The sequence below is a fragment of the Choloepus didactylus genome, chromosome 9 (genome assembly GCF_015220235.1).
Source record: "Choloepus didactylus isolate mChoDid1 chromosome 9, mChoDid1.pri, whole genome shotgun sequence".
In the NCBI taxonomy this organism is placed as follows: Eukaryota; Metazoa; Chordata; class Mammalia; order Pilosa; family Megalonychidae; genus Choloepus; species Choloepus didactylus.
In genome coordinates, this window is record NC_051315.1 from 33,802,056 (window position 1) to 33,825,854 (window position 23,799).

Here is a 23,799-nt window from a genome sequence, read left to right on the forward strand (position 1 = left end):
TTTCTAGATATGGAAAGTTCTGAGTACATTTAAGAACTGGGATGTCTAATTATTCAAACTTACTTGTTTGCAATTCTCTCACATAAACATCCCTGCAATCCTGATCCTTAAAGAAAGTTGGATGTGGACAAAACTCTAATTCAGAGCCTTGCATCAGTGGAAGTTGGGGGAATGGCTTGGGTCCTTGTAGGTTATTTAAGAAATGATTTCAAAAAATGGAAGTGAGGGAGCAAGAAGAATGAACCTAGGAGGGAGAAAATCACAGGATAAGAGTGTTCTAGGAAATAGATTTGTCCCTTCACGGTCTCTGAGAAATGTGCAGAATGTCTCCCATACACAGGAGGCATCATTTTGTTCACTGGTCCAGTCCTCCATTGGATGAGTATCTTCCTCGGACGTGCTAACCATATCTGTTTCCGGATTACACTTAGAGCCAGAAGTGTCCAGTGGAAATGTGAACACTGCCCATCCCCATCCCCAAAGATCTGTGTAGTGTTTTGGAGAAATACTAGATCCTCCCACCATACTTGTCTCTCCTTAGTGACATCAAAATTATTGTATTCTAGAATTTAAGGTAGTCTCTTTCTCTGGGAAACTCCCACTTGAAGAAAACGTGCTCTTCTTGGTTCAAAACAGATGAAAGGGTGATCTAGGGCAATGACGTTTATAAATTTATCATATTTCACTGATGAATTTGAGTTTTAAGAACTGCTTGTGACTCTACTCTTTTAGAATTGCCTTGTTTGTGAACTAAGCCTCTTCAAGTGGCGTTAAAGCTCAATGCAAGCAGTTTGTACCCGATGGTTAATGTTTTTCTTAAATAATATTAAATAACTTTATTGAGCATTTCCCAAGTGCTACCACTCTTTTAAGTGTTTTACATGTGTTAACTTAGAATATTCTCCTGAGGTAGGTACTGTTATCCCCATTTTTCAAATAAGGGAATTAAGATGCAGTGAAGACAAGTAACTTACCTAGATTTTCCAGCTAGTAAGTAGCAGACCTGAAATTCAGATCTGAAAGTCTAGCTAGTCAACCCTCTAAAGCCCTGCACATTATACCTCTTGGGATATCTCAGACACAAAGTTCTCAGAAATCAAGATCCAGAGTAATATCCACAATGCTGGTTTACTATATTACAACCAAAAATTACAACACTTAATAATTTTCATTTTATTTTGTTTAATAATATTAACTTTTCAAATGATCTAATTGCCTCATCAGATATACATCAAAACACGTTAGATTTTATTCATTATTAAAAATTAAACAATATAAAAAGCAGGTCAAGCACCTTTGTTAATTAACTCTATTTCATTAAAATCATGAACTCTAGTTTAAAATGCCTTCACTCTTGTGTGTTAAATTTATGTGGATAGCCCATAAACAGTTCCTAATTAGTCACATGTGTATTCAGATGTGGGCTCGTGTGTTATAAACTAACACTGAAGTGTATAAGGAACTGTCAGTCAGATCAAAAGTCAACTGAAAATCATTCCGTTTGCAAAGATGAGAGCTTGTCACAGTTAGTTAGTCATAAATGTTTAAAACATCAACCAAACTTTTATTCTAATTGAGCATGAGTTGAAAGGATACTCACTTTGATGTCTTTGCTTTTATCATTTGTATATAGCTAAGAAACTATTATGCTCTTTTTACTGCCCCCCCCTTGGAGTGGTAGGCATTACTTCATTTTGAAAATATACAGGTAGATCAATCTATAATTTCAGGGTCTTTGTTCAGTTTCCAGTTATGCCTACAATCTTCCATGTGTAAATGTGCAAAAGTAAAATTCTTCCCTTCTTTTTTCTCTATTTGATCTCTTTCTCTCCATATTTGTGAGGGAAGACATAAGGAGCACATCTTTGTAATGATGTTTGGGGGCCATCATTTAAAGCATAACATCCCTTACCTTATTCTTTCAACCCTCAACGGGGGCTAATCAAACCATAGATTTTTATTAATATTATAATTTTATTAGTAAAATTCAATGTAATTAATGGTCACATTTTAGAATTTCAGATATTGAGGCTCAGAATTTAAGTAAGCATCAAGGTCCCTAGAACAACATATCTGGTAATATGGCCAAGATTTCAATGTGCCAGCCCTGCACCCATTCACATTCTTTTAATTCAGAATTTACAGACAAGGTCCACATTCAGAGTCATTATCTTAACAATTTTATGTCCAACAATAGTATCAGTTAAGATAGTTAATGCTGCAAACAGTCTCTAAGCTTCCCAAAGGAAGTAAAGAAAATGTAACAATTGTCACGGATTTTACATTTCATGTTATGTACCCCACAGTACACTATTTTTTATTTAAACTGCCAGGCATCCTTTAAATATATTTAAATAATAAAGAAATGTTGATTTACCCATGTAGCTAACCATTTCATTTTCTTCATTCTTTGTTTCATTCATATTTGTTTTCTACCCATTATCATTTCCCTTCTACCTAAATTTCTTGTAGGAGACATCTGCTGGTGATGAATTTCCTCAGGTTTTGTATGTCTGATATGTCTTTATTTGCCTTGATATTTGGAAATTATTTTTGCTGTCTATAGTATTCTAGGTTGACAATTTTTGTCTTTCAGTACTTTAAAGGTTTTGCTCCAATGCCTTGCACTTGCTTTGTTTCTGACAAAAAAATCTATGGCCACTCTTATCTTTTTTCTTCAATATATAACATATCTTTTTTCTCTGGCTGCCTTTAAGAGTTTCTCTTTGTCATAGGTATTTAACAATTTTATTATGATATGCCTTATATAGCTTTCTTCATATTTCTTGGCCTGGGAGATCTTTGAGTTTCCTAGATTTGTGGGATTATGGTTTTCTTTAGGCTTGGAAAGTTTGGGGGCATTATTCCTTCAAGTACATTTTGTTTCCCTCTCTCTCCTCTCCTTCAGGAAATCCAATTACCTTCAGGTTACTCAGAGTTGTTTCATTGCTCACTGGTGGGCTTTTCTTTTTTCTGTTAATTCTCTTTTCACTCCCCATGTTTCATTTTGGGTCATTACTATTTCAAAGTCTTCACCTCACTAATCTTCCGTAATGTTTAATCTGTCATTTATCCCATCCAGAGTATTTTCTATCTCAGACACTGCAGTTTTCAACCCTAGAGTTTCAATCTAGATCTTTTATATCTTCCATGTCTATACTTAACTTTTGAAACATATGAAATAAAGTTGTAAGGATTCCCCTGTTTGTTGGTTTGTTTTGCAATTGCTGTTTTAATGTCATGCTTGTTAACATATCTGTGTCTATTCTGGGTCAGTTTCAATGGAATGATTATTTATTCAATATAGGCTTTAGGTTTTTGCTTCTTTGCATGCCTGCTAATTCTTGATTAGATGTCAATCAATGTGAATTTTACCTTGTTGGATGTGGATATTTTATCATTCCTATAAATCTTCAGTTTTGTTCTGGGGTGCACTTTAGCTAACTGGAAACAATTTGATTCTTTTCTGGCTTATTTTTATAATTTGTTAGTCAGGTCTGGAGGAATGTCAGTCAAGGATATTTATTCCTCACTACTGAGAAAAGACCTTCTTGAGTGCTCTGTGAATTATGAGTTTCTCCCATCTGTCTTGTGGGGAAAGGCACTGTTCCCAGCCTGTGTGCGTACTGGGCACTGTGGCCTGTAATCTTTTTGGATGGTTCTTTCTCTGGCCTTGGGTAGTTTCCTCACAAACCTCTACTGAACTCTGGAGGAGGAGTCTCTCCAGACGCCCAGGGTCCTCATTCTGAGCCATGTTCTCCTTCTGGTTTTCTGTCGTGTGGACTCTGTCTTGGTTTTCCTGGACTTTCAGCTCTGTCTCCTCAACTCAGGGAATCCTCCAGGCTCTGCCTGGCTTCCCTGTCCTGGTGCTGTTGTGAAGAAACTATTAAGGCAGTAAACTGGGGCAGACTTAAGGTTCACCTTGCTTCTTTCCTGTCTCTTAGGGATCTCTGTCCTTCATTGCCTGAGATCCAGTTTTTGAAAACCATTCTTTCATCTATTTCATCTGTTGTAGGCTTTGTTGTTTCTGTTGTTGTATGTTTCAGGTGGGAAGGTAAATATAGTCCCTTTTCGCCCATCTTGGAAAGACTTGTTACTTTTCAAGGAAGAAAATTTAGAAATTTATAGAGCACTTAAAGTGTCCCAGGCACTAATCTGAATGTTTTGCATATGATAACTCATTTAATCCATACAATAATACATGAGGCAAGAATTATTATTACCCTTTAGTGGCATACATTGTTGGCTCCCTGCTAAATATCATTAATACATTTTTCATTAATAACAGAAGCTCTGATTAGTTCCTGGGACATTATGATGTCTCTAATGTATAAGTCTACAAGAAATAACACTCATACTTGATTAAATGCATACCAATTTCACTTACATTTTGGAGTCTTAGTAAAATGAGCCAAACTCTTTCTAAGACCCCCCTTTTTTAGATATAATAAAATTCCCTAGGAGATAAATTTCAGAACACAGAATGACTATTAAAATGTGTTCCAGAAAAGCTGTTTTACTATTTTTTAAGATTTGTGTATGAAGGACATATAAAAATTGCTTTCCTGTTTTAGATACACATTATCAGCTATTACCTGGTTTTCTTTTTCAGAATTCTTAAATATTTTAACAAAATAACAATTGTCATAAAATGGTGATATGCTGGGTAATCATCAAATATTCAAAAGTATAAGTAAGCCTCCAAGAAGGTACTACTTTAATACTATAAAATCTACTCCCAGCTAATCCCACACTATTTCTGTAATTTACAATTATAAGAACTTTAAAATAATAGAAAGTTATACATTGAACCCTGCATCCCCCTGATATCTATAAAAGAATAAAAGTGTAGTTACAACTTCTCTAATTAAAAAAAAAAAACATGAAAAAAGAGTGCTTGCAAAAAAGAAAGTGTAGCTATAAGACAGTAAGAGAAGGATGCAAAAGTGAGCCTATTATTCGTTGAGATTATTTTCTGGTTTCCCCTCCAGAAACACATCCATGATACGGAAATCTAGGATAAATACAGAGTATCTTGAGAGAAAAAATACTTTGAACCAGTCCTCTTAGTTTCCTAGGCAGCTATAACAAAGTACCACAAACTGGTTGGATTAAAACAGTAGAAATGTTTTATCACCCATTTCTGTATCCTGACAATCTGAATCAAGGTGTTGGCAGGACCGTGCTCTCTCCAAAACCTGTAGGGTTCTGGTGGCAGCTTGTGGCAAGACTCAATCTCTGCCTCCATTGCATGACGATCTTCTCTCTGTTTCCAAATTTCCTGTCCTTATAAGGGACACTGTTATATTGGTTTTGGGTCCACCTTAATTCAGTTTGGTCTCGTCTTAACTAATAGTATCCTCAAAAATCTTATTTCCAAATAAGATCATAGTCATGAAACTAAGAGTTAAGACTTGAAGGTATCTTTTAGGGGAACACAATTCAATCCATAACATCAGTCAAAGGATAATTTGTCATGGGAATGAGACATGTGGATAAAGATTCAATCAAAATCATAATTCAAAAACATTAACTAATAGTTTAAGCATAATGCCCAGCAAAGTTTTTCTGTGGCTAGTATGAAAATAATTGTTGAAAACTTTAATACCAGGATTTTAAATGTTGTATTTACGGTAAAGCATACAGAAAAAAAAAATGATATATGATCTCTGGAAGGAATTTGTAACTGCAGTTAAAATGGCCCCTAAATGAAAGTGTATATTTAGAAATTAAATGGTAGGCAGGGAAGACGGTCTTATTGCATTCGGGATTAATCTGAGAAGAACAAAATTATGAAATAATATAGAGGCAAAGGAGAAGATAAAAATAAAGTTACTCATGGATTCGTTATGATGAGACCATGGTATTTATGAGTTTTTATCCCTAGCCTCCTCCATCTTTAACACGGTGCATGCCAAGGTGACCATTGAGATAGGTATAATGAATTAGTGTTGTGTGGGGGTGCCTATGTTGCTCCAACTTCCCTACAACTTAGTTGCATTACCCAAGCCAGGCAAATCAATTTCCTTACTAAAAAAAATTTAATTTTAGTAGATCTGGAGCAATACACTTTCTTGCATCTCTCATCACTAAAGTAGAGAAGTATATCTAGGGATACCTAGATTTTTCTCTCCACAAGTTGGTGAAAGTTAATCTTCCTGTAGAAAGGATAACCATGAGGTGAAACATTTAAAAGAAAAAGGAGAAAGAGAGAGGGTAAAAATTGAGAGAGCAGTGTTGAGTCTCTGAGTCTCTGGTTACTGTCCCCAAAGTTCTTGGGTTTTCCCTGATTGTCCTAGCTTTTCCTTTCATTCGATTATCTGCCTCGAGATCACTGCAATAAACCTCTTGCTTAAACTGATGCCAGTTGAATTTCTATTGCTTAAGACTAAAAGAATTTTAGGTCAAGAGAAAGCATGAGTTGACTTGACCATTACATGACTTAACCACATGACATTTTCTATCTCATTCTTAGAAGTTAGAATTTAATAGTAAACCATGTACTGAGTTGCACTACAGACCACATCAATTCCAAGTGCTTACATTCTAGTCTAGTGAACTGACTTATTTAGTGAAAGGTAAAAAATTTGAGGAAGGAGGGGAGATAAAATCTTTAAAAATCCTTAAGAAAAAAATGTAACTGGGTATAATGATTATGATCAGGGGAAATTTTTTTTGAAGCTGTACCTTCACAGTCCCCGACTTACACAGCCTTATTCCAAGGCCTCGGAAGGGCCCTGTCAATACATTTACATGTGTGTAGACTTTTAAAATTTTTCAGAAGAAAGATTTTTTTCTTTACATTGTAATCACTTAAGATCGTTTATGATTTCCACCCGTTCCTTTTGTCATAGTTCCTTGTATGTAGGCTAGTGTCAGAATGTCATGGATTTGTTTGGGATCTAAATAAGGAGAAGCTGTGTTGGGATTACATTAGGTTTAGGTTTAGTGGTATATTTGGGTATATTGTTGTGATTTCCAGGCACTCTTGTGTACAGTTAAATTATCTTTAGCTGTCCTGGTATAGGAATGCCTTGCCAGGATATGTGGCAATCCACCTTGTTAACTCACTTGGTATTGTGCTCATCATGATACTGAAGAAAAGAACCAGAGTTTGGCAATGGGATGTGTCTGCCCTACAGAACTCAGCACCAGAGGTGTGTGTATAGTGGAGCAAAAACAAGGTTTGAAAACTCGGGAGTCAAAAGATACTCTGTTGAAAACCAATGATAACCATCCTAAATTTTTACATAACAACAATAATAACAAGTTGTAATGCTCAAAGAACATTATAAAATTATTATTCAAAATCAAATTTTAAGTGCGTGCTTCGGTGGCTCATATACTAGAGTTGGAACAATACAGAGAAGACTGGCATGGCCCCTGCACAAGGATGACATGCAAATTTGTGAAGCGTCCCATTAAAAAAAAATTTAATCAGCCATTCTTGAGGAGAGACCAAATTATCTTTCTTTAGGTGTATGGAAAGAATTGCAAATTACTACAAATTCATTCTCATATAAAGAGGTGATCAAAATACATTCATCCAAAAAAAAAATGTAAGGAAAAAGACATTATTATAGTGGTATCAGGCAGTTTATTAACAAAATAATTATTTTATTTTATTGAATTTTGTGGGTTTGTTCTATTTATCAGGTATTTTTTCAATTGGTAATTTGTTAGGAATCCTTTTCTCACTCTAAATTAATCTTCATTCTGGTACCTCATTTTTCACTTATGAGTTTGTTCTATTTATCAGGTTTTTATTTTTCCCACCCTGTGTAAATTTTTAGGAATTCTTTTCTCTTTCTAAATAATTATTTACTTCCATAACTAATTTTGATTTGTAATTACTACTTTATTCCTTAAAAACTCCCCCTGATAGTATAACTTTCGGGTACCACAAAAATTGGATTCTTTCCAGACTGTACCCGAGAGGTGCCAGGAACTAAAACTGAGTCTAGTTGGCAGGTTCAGTTGGAGGCTGCATATTTCCCCTCCTGCCGAGAGACCAGTGGCCAGGCCCAACTGTGGTTTACCTGTTGTGAGTGGAGAAAGCTATTGTGAAAAGCAACTCTTAGGCTGCCCAGGTTCCCCAAATCTAGTGATGGGCAGCAATGTCATATTCCAGAAGGAATACTGATAAGCATGACCAGGGCAGATGGACACACAGAGGAGCTCTTCCCCTCCTCTCATTTTCTTTAATGGCAAAAGCTCCAGGTTCTGCTGTGACCCATGTTCGAAGGAGATACAGCTGCTTCCTCCCCAGCCCCCCAACTACCCCCCAACCCCCCCAAAAAAGGAATGCTATTGGACTTCTCATCAGCTTTACAGATTGGGGGCTCAGTAACAGATTTGACTTAGAAATATAAAGAAACATGAATTTTTTTGATGTATCAATAAGGAATTTATACCTATTCAGATAGAATTGGAGAGGCAAACCAGGGATCTTGACGATAACATCAGATATAATTCTCCCTTTTATCCAGCTGATACCAAAATAGAATTTTGATGCTAGCTGATTTTTCCTATACTATAAAACACTTGCAAGAAATGTAATTAGAGTATAAGGGATATAAGTATATCCCTTAAGTAGGATAGTAGATTAAACATAGCTTGTAGTGATATGGATATCAAAGTTCAGATTTTCAGTTTTTACAAATTTTACTCGTGCCAATTCTTTTTGTATCTTCTAGTATAATACAAGCAACCCTTCTTGAAATAACAAGATATTTGAATTTTTTTTCAGTTTTTCAGCTGCTAAAACAGATACCTTACAATAAAGTTGGCATCATAACAGGAATTTATTGGCTCACAGTTTCAGAAGCTAGAAGGCTTGCTTCCTCCCAGGGTCTGTCTCTTCTGCGTGGTTGGTGATCTTTGGGGTTCCCTGGTTTCTCTATCACATGGCAATGCACATGGTGGCATCTTCTCATTTCTCTTCTGGGTCCCATTGACTTTCAGCTTCTGGTTTCTCCCATGGCTTCTTTCTCTATGACCTTCTCTGTAGGGCCTCCAAGAATGGGATTAAAACCCATTCTGATTCAGTTGGGCTACATCTGAATTGAAGTAAGTTCACCAAAAGGTCCTATTAACAATGGGTTCACCTTCAAATAACTGGATTAAGATTAAGTACATGTTTTTCTGGGGTACATAACTCATAAGTAAAAATTTCTACAAGTAAGCATAATTTCCTTCTCTAAATGTAAAATAAAATATTACCATGTGGATTTATAAATATGTGATTTATTTACATCTCAAAAACATGTATTTTTAGGTTTATTAAAACTGAAAGTTTTACTCATCTACCATATAAATAGAGGTATTATCTTCTAAAATGAAGTTAGTTTTATACTAAATAATTATTGAAAAATATTAGCATGTTCTATAGGTAGTTAAAACAGAATATTGATTACAATGGTTAAGAAAGGGCCATGGTCATCTGTTCAGTATTATTTTATCTCTGTGTCTCATTTTTCCATATATGTAAAGGAGGCTCTATAAAATTAGAGGTGGTAGTGTATGTAACTCTTGATGCATCATAATGTCCTGTTAAACATTATTTTCTCTTCCTTATTCTAGTACTTCACAATGGAGAAGTCCTTCACACTGGAGAAGAGCGAGAAGAGATTACTGAAACAGAAAATATACTGCCAAACTCTGCTTCAAAATATTTTATATACTGAAGTACTTCATTGTAATTTGCTAGAAACATTGTAATTTAATTTTCAAACTACTAAAAATATATTTGAAACCTCTAGTTCTGGTCCAATGTCATTTTACCTGAGACCCCCCAGCTTTCACTCAAACCATCTGTCATGAGAGAAACAGTTTCTCTTAACCTCCCATTCAAGTCACATTCTTCCCATCAACTAAAATACGGCTTAGGACTCAACCTTAAATGCCCTTGATTCTTAAACTGGCAGATACAATATAGAGAAAAAATAACTCCCAAGAGGCGCCCAAGTGTGCTCCAAAGACAATGGGTCAGTGTTAAAGGAGGGGGAAATTTTTAGTCCTGCATTGGGTATTGGTCACTCAGATTGTCCTCTGGCTCGGTTGGACTTATGCCTGGCTCCCAGGGAAGGGGGAAAAGATTGCAAAGATCGACTAAAAGCTGAAAAGAGTTCTTTCATTAGATTCTGAAAGATTTTGGAAGCCCAGGGCAATAGTACTTTGCAACCTCTGTCCTAGTGGAATCAAGGGTGGGAGGGAATGGGGTACTTTTCCCTATTCAGGGTTTCTACTAAGCATGAATATGTCACAGCGTCTGAGCAGTGGGTCAGCTGACAACTGGGATGTAGGAAAATTGGAAATGGTATTTCACTGTGATGCATCTTGGAGGCTTCTTTGCAGACAATAAGGATGTGAGATAAAAAAACAAGAGCATAGTTGACAATTTAGGGTAGGGGACCCTACAGTGGCTTAGATATCACTAAAAAGACCCAGAGTGGGAGAAAAAGGGAATGAGGATACATGCAGTAGCTGGAGAACTGCTTCCTTAGCACCGTAATACAATCCTGATAAGGTGGTAATGTTGTAAAGTTTGGGGAGACCCACCGAAGCCCCCAACAAGTTGATTTATGTGATGTGAACTAAACAATGAGAGATCATGAATATTCAAGAGAAAAAGCTTTCGTGGGAATTGCAGAGACTGGAGTTGCAGGAATTCTGGATCCTCAGAAACTGTAAAGACCCCAATTCAGGCATCGTCACTCTAAGTTCTCTCAACTGGACTTACTGTCTGCATTCTAAAGGCCTTCTTATTTTGATCCCATGACCAAGTAGTGTCCTCTGATACAGCACTGTAGAGTTTCTTAAGAGCTTAGTCTTCTCATTAGACAAATTGGGGTTTGAATCCTAGATCTCTCACTTACATGCTTTTGACTTAATGCTAATCACTTAATCTCTGTGAGCCTCTATTTCTTCATCTGCACAGATGGAATAATAATTGTATCTACTTTATAGGATTGTTTTGAGGATGAAATGAGGCACAGCACAAAGTAAGTTCTCAAGAAATGTCAATTGTGATAAAAATTATTATTGTTATTATTACTTTGTAACTATAGCCATGGTTAATATGTGCTTTGCTGGGTCCTTTCCTACCCGTCTATAGCATGATCTTTCAATTTCTTCACACTAACAAATGTCACTTTAATTCTGTATTTCTTAGTTTATACTCTTAAGAGATTCTGATAGGCCTGAGTCATCTTTTCACGTCAGGCCTTCTACTTCATAAGTGACTTGGTGCTTATGAATCAGTTACCCTTGGGTCAGTGCCTAAATTCATCTAATTAGAGTAGGGGTGATTTGGTAGAAATATATTTATTATGGCCTACTTTAGTGGTCACCAAGCCAGACAGATGGGCATATATTTATAAGGAACTAACTTGAATCAAACAATATGCTATGTTCTGGGTGAATAGCTCTGAGCAAGAAATATACAGCTCCATTCTCCTGACTCAGAACCATTTGGAAGAAGTTTTTATGTGCACCAAAGCTCCCACAGGTCAGGTAGGGAAGTACTTTTTAATGTTGTTGCTATTTTGATCTTATTATTACCCCCAGGCTCCCATGTCCAGGGGAAACACGAGTTTCACTTTGCAATGCTGAGGAATAAAGAATTGCGAACAAAGAAAGCTTTGTGCTTGAAAGATCGACGTGGGAACACAGAAGGACCTGGTAACAACTTTCACATCGAATGGGAACTCGGACCAAGTTGAGGCACATGACTCAGAGCTCTAGAGAAAAAGTAATATGATTGGGACTCCCAGTGGATAAAGCTGGGGAATTTTGCCACCACTTAGATGTGTATAAGAAGTCTCTAAAGCAGCTTTTGAATCCAAGAATAGGGAAAGGAGTGTGCTTTCTTTACTTATAAATATATTATAGAAAAAAAATTCCTATTAAAATAGAAAAAGTACAACTATTTTTAAGACAACTTTAGAGATCAGAGTTGAATATAGCTCTGCATCCTAGTCTACTAGATTTGCAAATTTTCTGAAAAATACTAAACTATGTTGTATGCTCATTAAACAATTTCCAAATTAAAAGTATCTCTTAGCAATTCTAACAGTATTATTAGATTCATTGTGGTAAAATTAAGATTCATTGTGGTAAAATTAGGGGGGCAAAAAGAAATATATCAAGAAATCAAAGGACTTGAAAGGAACTCAAGATATGATATACTCAAATTTGAGGGTTTGTTTATTTTTTTTTATTTAATGGAATGTCTATCTGTCATGTGTAAGAAAACCTTACTTAAAAATACAAAGTGAAATAAAAAGCAAAACTAACAAAACATTAGGATTGTTTTCCATGACAAAATGTTTGGTATTGTCTAGGGCAAAGCTTCTCAGAAATTAACATGCATGTAAATCACCAGGAGATCTTGTGAAAGTGTGGTTTTGATTTACTTGGTCTAGGGTGATGCCTGATATTCTGCATTTCAAGTAAGCTCCGAGATGATGGTGAGGTCACTGGCCCATTGACCATAATTTATTTTAATTAAACTTTTTAAAATTTATTCACATTCAGTTGTAAGAAATAATACAAATAGAATCCATGCACCCTTTATCCAGCTTCCCCCAGTGGTAATAACTATAGTGTACCTACAGTACAGTGTTATAACTAGAATATTGACATTGATACAGTCAAGACGCAGAACATTTTCATCATCAAAAGGATCTTTTCTGTTGGTTTGTTATAAACGCAACCTTCCAGTCTGACTACTGGCAACCACTAATCTCTTCCCCATTTCTGTAATTTTGTCATGTCAAGAATGTATAAATGTACAGTCATACAGTACGTAACCTTTTTTTCACTCTGCATAATTCCTTTGAGATTCATCCAAGTTGTGTGTATCAAGAGTTCATTCCTTTTTATTGCTGAGTGGTATTCCAGGGTATGAGAAACCACAATGTCTTTAACCATTCACCCTTTGAAGGATGTCTGTGTTGTTCCTAATTTTTTAAAAATAAAGCTAATATGAACATTTGTGTACATATTTTTGCATGTACATAGTTTTCATTTCCCTGGGGAAAATGCCCAGGGGCATGATTGCTGGGTTGTACGGTAGTGGTATGTTTAGTTTTTTAAAAAACTACCAAACTGTGTCCCAGAGTGGCTGCATCATTTTATATTCCCATAACAATGTATGAGTTCTTGAGTTTCTCCACATTCTCACTAGCATTTGGTGTTGCCACCTTTATTACATTTATTTATTTTTGCCATTCTGATAGGTGGGTAGTGATATGTCATTGTGGCTTTAATTTACACTTCTCTAATGGCTAGTAATGTTAAACATTTTTTCATGTGCTTATTTGCCATCTGTATACCCTCTTCAGTGAATGGTCTCTTCAAGTCTTTTGCCCATTTTCTAATTGAATTGGTTGGTTTTGTTTCTACTGTTGACTTTGGGCTTTTTTTCCAAGATTATTTTCCTTTTATTGAGGAAGCATGGACCACGCAGATGGGCAAAAATTCAAAACCTGAGAATGAAGCTGTCCTGTGCGCCATTCTGGGGCCGGCCAGGTGCTGGGGGTGCCACTGCAGTCAGGGGGAGCCTGTCCAAGTCCGGGATCAGAGCTGGGGCCTCTGCGGCAGAAACGAGGGTGCGCCAGAGGTCTCTGGGAATGGGACTATTTTTATATTGTTTGTTCATTTTTAATTGTGGTAAAATATACATAATGTAAAAATCATCTTAACCATTTTGAGAGGACAATTCTTTGACTGTTGTTAATGTACTGTTACGTGTTTTTAAAATATACATGTGGGTTGTTTCTGGTGTTTTGCTATTATGCCAAGTGTCTAGAGATTTCCCTGTTATTTTTCTGCTATTAATTTCCAGTTTGATTCCATTATGGTTAAAAAAAACAAAAACAAAAACAAAAAACACAAGCAAACAAACAACACCTTTTTTTTTTTTTTTTAATTTTTCCTAATTTTTGAGTTTGTTATTCCCCCAGGATTGACATGCTCTATCTTGATATTTATTCCATGGGCACTTGAAAATAATGTGACTTCTTTGGGTTTTGGATTTGGGTGTTCTAAAAAGGTTAGTTAGATCTTTTTGGTTCATGCTACTACTAAGTTTTCCTGTATCTCTGCTACTATAATTGTTGTGAAAAGGGTGTTGAAGATTCCAACTATAGCTTTGGATTTGTCTCATTCTCCCTTTAGTTCCGTGTTTGTTTCACATATTTTGCACTCTGTTGTTTGGGTCTAAGATTGCCATATCTTCTTGTTTGATTACCTCTTCTTGCTGTTAACTCTTTTATCATTATATAATGTCACTCTGTTTCTGGTGATTTTAATTGCCTTAAAGTCTACTTTATCTAATATTAATATAGCCACTCCTGCTTTTTTGATAAATGCTTTAATTTCAGCTTTCCTATATTGTTATATTTGAGGTAAGTTCCTTGTAGATAGCATGTAGGTGGGTCATATTTTTTTAATACATTCTGCCAATCTCTATTTTATTGGTGGATTTAGACCATCTTCACTTAATATAATCATTGATAAATTGGATAGCAAGTCTGCTTTTTCTTGTTTGTTTTCTGGGTATTCTCTCTGATTTTTTTCATTCTCTATTTAAATTTTTCTTGCCTTTCTGTGGATTATTTGAACATTATTTGGAATTCAGTTTGATTTATTCAGATATTTGGAGTGTCTCTCTATAGCTTTTTTAGTGCTTAATCTATCTGGGTAATTCATTATAGATACTCATCCCAGTCTACTGTAACTTATACCAGTTTACTGGTGTTAACATTTTACCAGTTTGAGGGAAAAAAAGAAATCTCACCCCCTGTGTCCTTTTACTCACCCCCATTTATAATTTAATTATCTGAAATACTTTTCTTTACAAACATTTAGAAAAACATCAGACATTGTTATTCTTTTGTTTCAACTATCAAAGATAATTTTCAAAACTCAAAAGGCAAGGAAAATATACTGTATTTACACATACCTGTACTCTTTTCATTGTTATTTCTTTCTGATTTTCTGAGATTCCTTATTTTATCATTTGCATTCTGTTTAGAGAACTTCCTTTAACCATTCTTTTATTGTAGGTCAACTGGTGCTGAAATCTCTTAATTGTGCTTCATTTGAGGATATCTTAACATCCCCTTTATTGCTGAGCATTATTTTTGCTCAGTTGACCATACTTTCCTTTCAACACTTGCCACTTCCTCCTGGCTTCTCTAGTTTCTGATGAGAAACACACAGTCATTCAAATTGTTTCTCCCCTGTAGGAAAGATACCATTTCTCTCTTGCTGCTTTCAAGATTTTTTTTCTTTATCTTTAGTTTTCAAAAATTTGACAAATACATGTCTTCATGTGAATTTCTTTAGTTTTATCCTGCTTGGAGTTTGCTCTGCATCTTGAAACTTTACGTGTTAAGTATTTTGACAAGTTTGTGACCTTTATAGATATTATTTTTTGAGTATTGTTTGTAGCTCTGCCCCCTTTATTCTCTCCTTCTTGGACACTGATGATATTAATTTTAGATTTTTTGTTATAGCCCCACAGGTCCCTGAGGCTGTTCATCATTTACTCTGTTGTCTTTTTGTTGTTCAGATTAGGTAATTTCTATTGTCATGTCTTCAAGCTCACTGATTCCTACCTCTTTCCCCTCCATTCTGCTGTTGAAACCTTCCATTTAGGTTTTGGGGGGGTGTTATTATATTTTTCAGTTTTAAAATTAATATTTGGTTCTTCTTTATATTTTCTGTTTCTTTGCTGAGACTCTCTATTTCTTTGTCATTTGTTTCAAGCTTGTTTTAATTGTTTGTTGAAATATTTTTAGTATGACTACTTTTATCTTTGTCAGATAAATCTAATATCTTTGTCATCTCAGTGTTGGCATCCATTGATTGTCTTTTTGCATTCAAGTTGAGATTTCCCTGGATCTTGCTAAAACTTGGACATTTTTTAGTATAATGTTATAAGACTCTGAATTTCATTAAATCTGTTTTAGGGTGTATTGCCTTGCTATTGCCAGGTGAGGTAGAAGTTCAGGTCCCCTAATCAGCCTCTGTTGACACCCTAGGAAAGGAAGGACTCCTAATTTCTCATTACTTGTGGGCAAGTTGGGAATTCTGGATCCCCACTAGGCCTTAGCTGGTAATATCTTGGCTGGGAGGGACAGAAGTACAACATCACTACTCTCCAGGTGACATCCGCTAATACTATGGCGTGGCGAGGTGGCTCCATTACGGCTGTGCAGTGATGAAAGTCTTGACCCAATACTAGGCCTACTCTGACATCCCGGTAGGAAGGAGGAGGGTTGTCTTGACACGGCCAGGTGGGTTGGATGTCCACCTCCCCTTCGTCCCCCATCCAGTGTGGTCTTACTGGCGCTGCATCCAGGGAGTGTTGTTCATTGCACCAAGAGGGGATTTAATCAACCTTTCCTGTCATGAACTGGGTCTTGGGGAATCTATGTAACTTGCTCACACAGTTTGTAGCATTACAGCCTGATTTAGAACACATTATAAATCCCATTCTCTTCAGTACACTACTGCACCTGTAAAGCTAAGAAGGATTGAAAAGAATGCTTGGAAAGTGTTGGAAATAGGGCATAAGAGTATCTATGGAGAGCAGTGGGATATAATTTGGGGAGCCTTCAACAAGGAGAAGGGCATAATTAGATTTAAACATGGAAGATATCTCAGGTGAAATTGGAGTCAGGGATCCAAGTTAGAAGCCTTAAATTCTGGCCAGAATTAATGCAGTCCTAAAGTAAGGAAGTGGTAGTGAAGGTTTCATTGATTATGATTTCTAATTCATTCATCCCATCCCAGACAAAATTAACTTTACTGATATCTACAAGAGAAAAAAGAGATGTTTTTTTCTAAATTAGTTACTTAGTAACTATTACTAAGTTACTTTAGTAATTAGTTACTCAGTAAATATTGAAATAAATGTACCCACATATTTCAGTGTTTTGACCTATTAGAAGCCCAGGCAACAGTTCAGTGGAATTGTTCCTAGTTAGCATTTGGCTTTTCCTGGGGCTCCTTGAATCAGGTGGCATCTAATCAGTGGAAGAGTAGAGAGGATGGGGAAGGAAATTTTCTTTCTAAAAGTCTTAGTCAAGAAGTGACACTCATGACTTCTCAATATTCCATTAACTTAAACTCAGCACTGTTACTTAATAGCTGTGCACATTTATTAGTTTGGGCAAGTGACTTATCTATCCCCAAAGCTGACGAAGAAATACATTTAACTGTGTGCCCAGAGTGGGGTGGGGAGGGGGGGTAGAACATAGTTTTCGGTGAGCAGCTATCAGTCTTTACCACAAACATTAAAGGCCAAACAATTATCTAGACAATGTAACTCCATATGAGACTGAAGAGTTGTTTTAGCAGCTGAATTAATTGCTTATTGCTGCTGTAACAAATTACCACAAATGAGGTGTCTTAAAATATAAAGATTTATTTTCTTATACTTCTGGAGGATCAAAAGTTCAAAATGGGGATTGCTGGGCAAAAATCTATGTGTCGGCAGGGCTGCATTCTTTTCTGGAGGCTCTGGGGAGAATTGTTTTCCTTGCCTTCCCAGCTTCTAGAAGCCACCCACATTCTTTGGCTTGTGGCCATCTTACCAGGATCAAAGCCAGCAATGGCTGGTCAAGTATTTCTCAGGATGCCACCTCTCTGGTTCTAACTCTTCTGCCTCCCTCTTCCACATTTAAAGACTCTCACAATTGTGTCAGGACCATTAGGATAATCCAAGATAATCTTTTTTTTTTTTTTTTTTTTGGATTTCCTCTTTTTTTTATTTTACATTTTCAAGATAATTAAAATATTGAAATGTCTGAGTAAATGGCTATATAATTTATAAAAAGACTGAATGGAAACTATAACCCAATACATCATAAATAGGACTTGTTATGGATTTTCAAGCTGTTACTTAATAATTACTATAAAATAATGATTTCTAAAAATGAGAAATAATCTGTGAAGAATAAATTATCATTGGTTGGGGAAAGAGCCAAACAAGAGAAAGGTGATGGCAAAATTGGAAGCTTACAAGGCTTATAACACACATGCTAATATCTACAGAGTGGTTTTATATTTATTCTACTTGTCCAGTCTCTTGGGTCCTTTCTCTGGATATGTATTTTTAACTAGTAAAGTGATTATAAAAGAAAAAAAGGCTACCAAAGTGACTACTATCCTCAAGGCTTTGAACCAATTGGGATAATGTGGCAAGAGAAAAAGTTCAGTGTGTAATGCTATCCCTAAACCTATTATTACTGTGACTATACCTTCATTGAGTCTTTCACAAATAAGAAAAGCAAACCATGAAAACAAAACAGGAGATGTACTATTAGCTAAATTAAGCAAGTCTGGTTTGGCTGGACTACTTTCTGGCAGAGCAAAACCCCATCTGACTCCTCCCAAGAAAGATAGGAAACTGGCTCGATACGCCATCTGGGTAAAAGCTAATACAGGGATGTAAGTCTTTGTCATCACCATGATCAGATGTGGAGCAACAAAGGGGATTAGTCCTGCCAGAGTTATGTATAGTGCTGGCTTTGGGCTGTCAGGCAGGTTAAGTGCTTGGTGGCCTGGCTGGAAGTACTGGTTGCTTCTGCTGCTTCTTAAAGCAGCATGAGGAAGTATGATAGCATTGCTTCTTGCTCATATACAATGGATATGATGAGAAGAGCCAAAGCCTTGGAAACAAAGGGGAAATGTTTTGCTGGAGAGATGTCTTGAGAGAAAGTGTATCTATTCTCCTGCTGGCTCCTAGTCCCATTGGGAAAGAGTACTTCAGCATATCATTTTTCTTCTCAGAGTGAATTAAAATTGTGTGTTTACTTGTCTATGTCTCAGTAGCCTCAAGAGCCAGGACCATGTTTTTTTCTTTGCCTGTGAAGATGCTCGAGAAAATTTTTGGATGAAGTGAAGCATATTGGACCCTATTGAAAGTCCTGCTCAGGAAGATGCCAGGCAGTTCTGATTAATGTATTTTTATGGCCTAGTGGAGGGAATGAACCAGAAGAGGCATGTTGTTGCCAGCATCACACAAGGAGCCAGGATAATCTCTTAATTTTCAAGTTAGCTGATTGGCAACCTTAATTCCATCTGCAATTTTAATCCCCATTTGTAGCACAACATATTCCCAGGCACTGGGGATTAGGACCTTGTGGGGGTTATATACTGCCTACCACAGTGCCATATAGTTTTATAGACAAATATGAAAGGGCACTATCATTGTACAATCTATTTTTTATTAAATTAGGAAATGCATCTTCCTGAAAAAGAAAAGAGTTAAGTAGCTCTCCATGCAAATTTCGGCACTGTCACTTAATAGCTGTGTACATTTATTAGTTTAGGCAAGCTACTTAATGTCCCGTGTCTACTTTCTAACAGGTAAGGGAATAAATAATAATAATTTTACCATAGGGCTGTTGTTAGGCTTTAAAAACATACTGTATGCTTGAGATATTTCCTGGAACATTGGTCATTACAAATAAGCTGCCCTATTTCAATGTGCTTCCTTGACACCACGATTGTAGAAGGTCAGTGCAGCCTTGGATAAAGGAATCAGTTTTCAACCTTGAGTTTCAAAGCCGAGTGTTTTTCAGAGGGTAGTGCAATGATGGCTTATAAAAGCCAGTCTTTTTCAAGAGTGGGGGTAACATCTAAATTCCAAAAGTACCTTTTACCTATCAGGAGTAATCTTGGGGTCCTAAACATGGAAACTGAGACCTCAGAAAGGAAAGTTTCTAATGGGAAAGTGGTTAGAACTCTTTTCGAACTCAGGGCTGGGTGGAGAACTGTGCCTGGTGGGGAGAAAGATGCAGAAAGGTAAGGATGGTGAAGCTGCTACTGGGTCCCTTAGAGAGAAAGGCTCTATGACCAACAAACATAAGAGGAAAATGGACAATTTTAGGAGAAGTTAGAAAGAAGTGTCTCCTCTCTCTAATTCCATTTGGAACTCTGGAATGGAATAGTCTTTGTGACATACTTATGTTTAAATGGGTGAATAGAATAAGAATGGTAGTACAATGAGTTATGGCAGAGAAAAAGTCAGATTGTGTCCTGATTCTCCTTCCTTGTGGGATGTAAGCATTGTGCAGTTCTTGTGTGTTTCCCAAGGTGGTAAGGAAAGTCACACTGAGATTCCTCAGTATTCCATGAGATCTTCATGGCAAGGGGTAATCAACAACCTAACACCAAAGCTAGCTAGAGAGTATGGCTGAGCTTGAGAGGATTCATTACCAGTGAGAGGAGAAGGGGGAGTCCAGGATCCCCTGCACTCTCCTGCACTCTCATCACGTTCAGAAAACAGACCTGGAGATATAGCATCAGTGAGCACTTCAGCGGTATGTGCAGCAAGAATGGAGGTCAACAACAGAGGCCAGAAGATAAGTTGCATTGAATTTAGGGGTAGATGGAAGCCATCAGAGAAGGACTTGTTAAAGTTAAAATCATGGCTTGCATACAATTATGAACTGAGCATGTGTCAAGTGTTTGCTAATTAAGGAGGAAACAAGAATGATGTTACAACTGTTTCAAAGGAGGAGTGAACGAACACACACTTACCCATTCAGGAATGCTAAACAGAATTTACAAATAAATGTCAAACTCTTTCAATATCTAGAGGGCAATAATCAATTGCATTCTACAGTACAAAATTCATTTGCATTTCCATGGTCAAGAATTATTTACTTTACTACCAGTTTTCTACAACTGACAAGAGTTATGAAATACTTCAAAGATAATGAAAATTATAGAATTTTATAGAATTCTTATAGAATCAAATAACCCAAAAGAGTGTGCTAGACTGGAGACTCAGTATGTTTTTTGCCTTTTTCTTTCATGGTCTTGCCTCGCAGACCGCAGACATTCAAGCTCACAGCACTGTGTCAGCTTCCCCAGCACCTGTGTGTCAACTGAAAAACTAAAATGACGGTGAGGAATCTTGAGTCAGAGGAGACAGAATTTCCCATAGTGGCACTTTTTAAAATTAAAAGAAAATAGAATACTGAATGAATAAATGCATGTTTTTGAATTTGTTTTTTATCAGTAGAAATGGAAATTTATGAGGAAGTTTAATTCTGTTATAGAGAAATAATGACGTTTACTGATTTTGTACATTTGAATGGAGACATTGCAAATGTTAACCCTGAAAAATATGTCAGTTGCTTAACATAGATTATGCTCAAAGGAAAGCGCTCAAAATTATTTTATTACGATGCATTCAAGAAAGACTGACTTTGGTCCTTTCTGTGTAGTATGCAGTACGAGTAGCAGTATGCTTTGGAAAGGCATAGAAATTATTTCATTTGATATTTTTAAAATCAGTTCTTTTCAGACTGAATCAAAATAATGGTAAAAGGAAAAAAAATTTTTTTCTCTACAGCCCATCAGGAAGAAAGCACGTGATTCCTAACAAGCTAGGAAGGGCCATTATTATTCTACCTTTCCTGTCCCTCAGGTAACAAGTGACTTTCTACAGCTTCCAGTTTGTCTGAATTATTCTCCTGAAGGTGCATCATCCTGGTCTGCCACTTACTCATATTCTTAACTTCCCCATCCGTCCACTCCCCTTTAAGCGTGGTCCACGGCAGGGCACATTAGTTAACTTTCAGTTTTGAATAATCTATGGACTTATTTCATTATAACAAGAATGCTGTGTAAGATTGTTCTAAACTGGGACTGAATTTAGGGAGAAGAACATAAATTACCCTGAAAGAATGAAACCTTAATGGCATTATGTGCTGGGGGAGTGAGAGATATTTTATAGCGTTGCATGGATGCAACAGGTGGCACTTAAATCACAACGAGTAAGCATTGCTCATTCTTCAATGTGTGAGAATGATCCTTAATCCATTTGTTTATTTAAGTGCCATGAATTAAGTAGGAATAATTCCCATGAGCTGGACCATGCATTCCATGGGGTACAGCTGTAGCCATGCCACACTAGAGAATGAAATTCTAGAGTAAAGTTTGCATGCACTCTAAAAGTACTTGCCAGATAATTAGAAAATGTTCCACTGCTTCACAGACCTCCTATATAATACACAGTTAAATGATTATCTTGGAGCTTATTTTGGAGTATTATTACCTTTGAGGAAGCATTGTTATTGGGCACTTCTTTCTAGAAGACATTAATGCGTATAATTAAAAACATACAATTCAACCTCTCGGCAGGATATCTATGAAACCATTTATGGGTTGTTTTTTTCCTTGTCCTTCTAGGTGTTGCTGACTGTGGGCTCAAAGTAATGAGAAGAAAGTTATTTTTAGGTTGGCATAAGTGTTTTGGTTGCTTTATACTAAAAAGCCTTATTTAGAGTTTGCAAACACTACTATGGTACATTGTGTTTTATACAAAGCTAATTGCTTTCCTTAGTTTTACCATTATCCATTTTTTTAATAATAAGCCCTTTTCCCACTAAAGAAATGAAAATGGAGTAGATTTGCATTGCTGGTTGGGAAAAAAGTAAAATATTCAAAGTAAAATAACATGTTAGAAACACTTCTCCAACACTCCACCCCAGTTTAAACTAACTTTTTTTTTTTTAACTTTGAATCTAAAATATAAGGAAATGTATATATATATTCTACAAATGCTCATATGTCTAGCTGACTCAAAATGATTATCTGCTTGTTTATTTGCAAAGACTGTCTTTGGATGATTAAAATGTTTTGCATTCCTTCTGCTCACAGGTATCCCAATAATTGTAATCATCTTAACATATTTTTATTAATCACATACCTATGCCTGCATCTCTGTTGATTGCTGAACAAAGCAATGTAACTCTCCATTGACATTGGACCTAGGATCTTACTTTCTAAAGCAGTAAAACGAGAAGCCATTGGTTAAATAGTTGTTTGAAGTCTTACCATGAGGTTGCAAGGCAAATTTATCCTGACAAATGAATACTAAGTTGAATATAAAACCAAACCACTGTCCCCAGGCCATTGAACATTTGATAGCTTATGGAGATGTGGTTCTGAAGAGCTAATTCAGGATATGATAGCACTTGCCCTCGCCATCCAAATACGAAAATGGTTGTGATCAATTAGAGCATGAAGCTTTTTTATGTCCAGCGATAAGAGGATGACAAATAAGGCAAAAACAGAGATTTTAATCAGACTGAATTCAGAGTACTTTCAGGTGAGCTGAATGAGAAACAAAGTGCAGGAAAGCAAGATGATCCACATAGAGTGTGTGGATGGGGTCGGGAATGGTGGTCAAATGGTAAAAGGAGGATTGTGGAAATGTGTTTCTGCTAACCAACATTATCCCTCCATCAATTTATTTTGAAAGATCATTCAGAATGTGCTTTGGAGTTTTCCCCTAGATTTGTAACCTCAAAATGACGAACCGTATGTTAGAGTTAGCAAGGCTGAGTCTACACAAAATTGAAATAGCCAGAGTTGATCTTTGTATCTGGTGTCCTACCTCCTCCCCTAAATGGCTGTTATGTCACCTTGACCAGGTGACCCCATGCTGGCAACCTCTCCTTCCCCAGCCTCTGACTGGGTGCTTTACTATAGCCTCCTTCTTGGTCTAGAACCCCCAGGAACACAGCCTCTTGAACACAGCAGGAGCTCCCCACCACCCATTCCCCAGGCCCAGCCTTGCATTGATTTCCAAAGGATCTTTACTCTGAAATGGAAGAGAAATGTACTGTTTCCAGCCACCTCACCCCTACCCTAATTGAAATGAAGCACCATCCTGTATTGAAAATATTAAAGAAAGGGAAGGTAGAGGGATTCAGGCAAGGCAGGAAAAAGTGTCTTAGGAGGCCATTAGGGAGAATAGGTCTC

General features: G+C 36.5%; 1 non-coding gene and 1 pseudogene across 1 annotated transcript; one reads left to right on the forward strand and one right to left on the reverse strand.

Annotated features, from left to right (window-relative positions):
- Positions 1-7,325: 7,325 nt before the first annotated feature.
- LOC119545088 lies at positions 7,326-7,428 on the forward strand. Its single transcript, XR_005219062.1, has one exon. It is a non-coding gene; the product is annotated as a U6 spliceosomal RNA (small nuclear RNA).
- Positions 7,429-18,370: 10,942 nt separating this feature from the next.
- Positions 18,371-18,924, reverse strand: LOC119543925 (annotated as a pseudogene).
- Between the last annotated feature and the right edge of the window lie 4,875 nt (positions 18,925-23,799).